Source organism: Arachis ipaensis, chromosome B4 (assembly GCF_059453495.1).
Source record: "Arachis ipaensis isolate K30076 ecotype BB chromosome B4, ASM5945349v1, whole genome shotgun sequence".
Taxonomy (NCBI): domain Eukaryota; kingdom Viridiplantae; phylum Streptophyta; class Magnoliopsida; order Fabales; family Fabaceae; genus Arachis; species Arachis ipaensis.
This window is the reverse complement of record NC_142439.1, coordinates 24,594,572-24,599,972: the sequence shown is the minus strand read 5'-3', so window position 1 is coordinate 24,599,972 and position 5,401 is coordinate 24,594,572. Positions and strand designations below refer to the sequence as shown.

At 35.0% G+C, this 5,401-nt stretch overlaps 1 non-coding gene across 1 annotated transcript; it reads right to left on the bottom strand.

Moving 5' to 3' along the window:
* Positions 1-4,719: 4,719 nt before the first annotated feature.
* On the bottom strand, positions 4,720-4,827 carry LOC148566943 (small nucleolar RNA R71). The gene has a single exon (XR_015882023.1). It is a non-coding gene; the product is annotated as a small nucleolar RNA R71 (small nucleolar RNA).
* Positions 4,828-5,401: the final 574 nt, after the last annotated feature.

Genomic DNA, 5,401 nt, shown 5'->3' with positions numbered 1-5,401 from the left:
TTTGAAGATCAAGATGAACATCAAGAACTTATTTTTGAAAACTTTTTAAGAAAAGATATATGCAAGACACCAAACTTAGAAATTTTTAAACTTTAGATACTAAGAATTCAAAAATGCACATGAAAAACAAGAAAAGATGCACAACAAGAAAATGCAAAAATCAAACAAGACAAATCATCAAGAACAACTTGAAGATTATGAAGGACACATGCATGAATTTTCGAAAATTTTTAGGAAATTAAAAAGATGCAATTGACACCAAACTTAAAAATTGACACTAGACTTAAACAAAAACATAAAAATTTTTTGTTTTTATGATTTTATTGAATTTTTTTTTGGAAATTTTGAAAATTAATTTGAAAAAGAAAATAAGGAAATTCAAAATTTTTAATGAGAATTTCAGGAATCATGCAATGTTAATCTAAAACTTCGGTTTAGGAATTAGACATGGCATACTAGCCAGCCAAGCTTTTAGTGAAAGCTTCGGTCCAAAATACTAGACATGGCCAATGGCCAGCCAAGCTTTATGATGAGCGGATAATTTATACGCTTTTTGACATTGTTTTTAGTATGTTTTTAGTAGGATCTAGTTACTTTTAGGGATGTTTTCATTAGTTTTTATGTTAAATCCACATTTCTGAACTTTACTATGAGTTTGTGTGTTTTTCTGTGATTTCAGGTATTTTCTGGTTGAAATTGAGGGACTTGAGCAGAAATCAGATTCAGAGGTTGAAGAAGGACTGCTGATGCTGTTGGATTCTGACCTCCCTGCACTCAAAATGGATTTTCTGGAGCTACAGAACTCGAAATGGCGCGCTTCTAATTGCGTTGGAAAGTAGACATCCAGGGCTTTCCAGCAATATATAATAGTCCATACTTTGGCCAAGAATAGATGATGTAAACTGGAGTTCAACGCCAGCTTTCTACCCAAATCTGGCGTCCAGCGCCAGAAAAGGAGCCAAAACCAGAGTTGAACGCCCAAACTGGCACAAAAACTGGCGTTCAACTCCAAGAAGGACCTCTACACGTGCAACACTCAAGCCCAGCCCAAGCACACACCAAGTGGGCCCCGGAAGTGGATTTATGCATCAATTACTTACTCATGTAAACCCTAGTGACTAGTTTATTATAAATAGGACCTTTTACTATTGTATTTGATATCTTTTGATCATCTTAGGATCTTAGGATCATCTTGGAACGCATTGTTCTTAGACCATGGGGGCTGGCCACACGGCCATGCCTGGACCTTCACTTATGTATTTTCATACGGTAGAGTTTCTACACTCCATAGATTAAGGTGTGGAGCTCTGCTGTTCCTCAAAGATTAATGCAAAGTACTACTGTTTTCTATTCAATTCATCTTATTTCGCTTCTAAGATATCCATTCGCACCCAAGAACGTGATGAAGGTGATGATTATGTGTGACGCTCATCACCATTCTCCCCTATGAACACGTGTCTGACAAACACTTCCGTTCTACATGAAATAAGCTAGAATGAATATCTCTTAGATCTCTTAATCAGAATCTTCGTGGCGTAAGCTAGAATGATGGCGGCATTCAAGAGAATCCGAAAAGTCTAAACCTTGTCTGTGGTATTCCGAGTAGGATTCAATGATTGAATGACTGTGACGAGCTTCAAACTCGCGATTGTTGGGCGTTAGTGACAGACGCAAAAGGAGGGTGAATCCTATTCCAGCATGATCGAGAATCGACAGATGAATAGCCGTGCCGTGACAGGGTGCGTGAGCATATTATTCACTGAGAGGAGGGGATGTAGCCACTGACAACGGTGATGCCCTTGCATAAAGCCAGCCATGGAAAGGAGTAAGACTGATTGGATGAAGATAGCAGGAAAGCAGAGGTTCAGAGGAACGAAAGCATCTCTATTCGCTTATCTAAAATTCCTACCAATGATTTACATAAGTATCTCTATCCCTATTCTATTATTTATTATTCGAAAACCATATTATCATTATATATCCGCCTGACTGAGATTTACAAGGTGACCATAGCTTGCTTCATACCAACAATCTCCGTGGGATTCGACCCTTACTCACGTAAGGTATTACTTGGACGACCCAGTGCACTTGCTGGTTAGTTGTATCGAAGTTGTGAACCATGGTATTGGCACCATGTTCTTGGCGCCATTGCCAGGGAAAGAAAGAGCCATGAATTTTACATAATTAAAGTGTAATCACGATTACGCGTACCAAGTTGCTCACATTGCCAGGGATTATTCGAGCCTGGACATCACAATTTCGTGCACCAAGTTTTTGGCGCCGTTGCCGGGGATTGTTTGAGTTTGGACAACTGACGGTTCATCTTGTTGCTCAGATTAGGTAATTTTCTTTTTGTTTTCTTTTCAAAAAAATTATTTTCAAAAATTTTTCAAAAATTTTCTCATCTGCTTTCGAAAAAATTAAAAATGTTTTCAAAAAATTTTTATTCAGAATTTTTAAGAATGAATTCTAGTGTTTCATGAAGCATGTGAAGCCTGGCTGGCTGTAAAGCCATGTCTAAATTTATTTGGACTGAGGCTTGCAATTTGTTATCAAGATCAATATACTCTGGTGTTAAATGCTGAAGCTTGGCTGGCCATTGGCCATGTCTAGTATTTTGGACTGGAGCCTTCATTGAAAGCTTGGCTGGCTAGTGAGCCATGTCTAATTCCTGGACTGAAGCTTTAGACTAACAATGCAAGATTCCTGGAATTCATGTTAAAAATTTTGGAATCCTTATTTTTTCTTTTTCATATAATTTTCGAAAAAAATCCAAAAAAAATTAATTCGAAAATCATAAAAATCAAAAATATTTTTCTGTTTCTTGTTTGAGTCTTGAGTCATGTTGTAAGTTTGGTGTCAATTGCATGTGCATCTTGCATTTTTCGAAAATTTCATGCATTCATAGTGTTCTTCATGATCTTCAAGTTGTTCTTGGTAAGTCTTCTTGTTTGATCTTGATGATTTTTTGTTTTGTGTCTTTTCATGTTTATCATATGCATTCTTGAATTTTTAGTGTCTAAGCATTAAAGAATTCTAAGTTTGGTGTCTTGCATGTTTTCTTTGCATTAAAAATTTTTCAAAATTGTGTCTATGATGTTCATCTTGACATTCATAGTGTTCTTGGTGTTCATCTTGACATTCATAGCATTCTTGCATGCATCACATGTTTTGATCTAAAAATTTCATGCATTGCATCATTTTAGTGTTTTTCTCTTGCATCATAAAAATTCAAAAATCAAAAAAACATCTTTCCCTTTTTCTCTCATCAAATTCGAAAATTTGGATTGACTTTTTCAAAAATTTTTAAAATCAAATTGTTTCTCATGAGTCAAATCAAATTTTCAATTTGAAAATCTTATCTTTTTCAAAATCTTTTTCAAAAATCAAATCTTTTTCAAAATTCTTAGTTATTTTCGAAAATTCCAAAAATATTTTTCAAAAATCTTTTTCTTATTTTTAGACCAAATTTTCGAAAATAACAATAACAATTAATGTTTTGATTCAAAAAATTTGAAGTTTGTTACTTGCTTGTTAAAAAAGATTCAAACTTTAAGTTCTAGAATCATATCTTGTGATTTCTTATGAATCAAGTCATTAATTGAGATTTTAAAAATCAAATCTTTTTCAAAAACTAATTTCTATCATATCTTTTCAAAAATATCTTCTTATCTTATCTTTTTCAAAATATGATTTCAAAATATCTTTTCTAACTTCCTAACTTCTCACCTTTTCAAAATTAGTTTCAACTAACTAACTAACTTTTTGTTTGTTTCTTAACTTTTTCAAAACTACCTAACTAACTCTCTCTCTCTAATTTTCGAAAATATCTCCCCCCTTTTTTCAAAAATTTCTTTTTAATTAACTAATTATTCTTTTTTTTTATTTTTGATTTTAAAAAAATTTTCGAAAAATACTAACAATTTTCAAAAACCATTTTCGAAAATCACTAACTCTTTTTCAAAAATATTTTTCGAAAATTCTCTCTCTCCCATCTTATTCTATTTATTCACTCATATCCTAACATCTCATCTCACATCTCTGCCATCCTCACAGTTGTGTTTCTTCCATTATATTACATTCTCTGTCTCCCCCTTTTCTTCTACTCACACAGAGATCCCTATACTGTGGTATAAAGGATCTCTATTATTATTATTTTTCTGTGCCCTCTTCTTTGTCATATGAGCAGGAGCAAGGATAAGAACATTCTTGTGGAAGCAGATCCAGAACCTGAAAAGACTCTGAAGAAAAAAAAAATTAAGAGAAGCTAAAATACAACAATTCAGAGATAACCTTTCAGAAATTTTCGAACAGGAAGAGGAGATGGCAGCCAAAAATAATAATAATGTAAGGAAGATGCTTGGTGACTTTACTGCACCTAATTCCAATTTACATGGAAGAAGCATCTCCATTCCTGCCATTGGAGCAAACAACTTTGAGCTGAAACCTCAATTAGTTTCTCTGATGCAGCAGAACTGCAAGTTTCATGGACTTCCATCTGAAGATCCTTTTCAGTTCTTAACTGAATTCTTGCAGATATGTGATACTGTTAAGACTAATGGAGTAGATCCTGAAGTCTACAGGCTCATGCTTTTCCCTTTTGCTGTAAGAGACAGAGCTAGATTATGGTTGGATTCTCAACCCAAAGACAGCCTGAACTCTTGAGATAAGCTGGTCACGGCTTTCTTAGCCAAGTACTTTCCTCCTCAAAAGCTGAGCAAGCTTAGAGCTGACGTTCAAACCTTCAGACAGAAAGAAGGTGAATCCCTCTATGAAGCTTGGGAAAGATACAAACAGTTGACCAAAAAGTGTCCTTCTGACATGCTTTCAGAATGAACCATCCTGGATATATTCTATGATGGTTTATCTGAGCTATCAAAGATGTCACTGGACACTTCTGCAGGTGGATCCATTCACCTAAAGAAAACGCCTGCAGAAGCTCAAGAACTCATTGACATGGTTGCTAATAACCAGTTCATGTACACTTCTGAAAGGAATCCTGTGAATAATGGGACGCCTATGAAGAAGGGAGTTCTTGAAGTTGATACTCTGAATGCCATATTGGCTCAGAATAAAATATTGACTCAGCAAGTCAATATGATCTCTCAGAGTCTGCATGGAATGCAAGCTGCATCCAACAGTACTCAAGAGGCATCTTCTGAAGAAGAAGCTTATGATCCTGAAAACCCTGCAATAGCAGAGGTAAATTACTTAGGTGAACCTTATGGAAACACCTATAACTCATCATGGAGAAATCATCCAAATTTCTCATGGAAGGATCAAAAGCCTCAACAAGGCTTTAATAATGGTGGAAGAAATAGGTTTAACAATAATAAACCTTTTCCATCATCCACTCAGCAACAGACAGAGAACTCTGAACAAAATGCTTCTAATTTAGCAA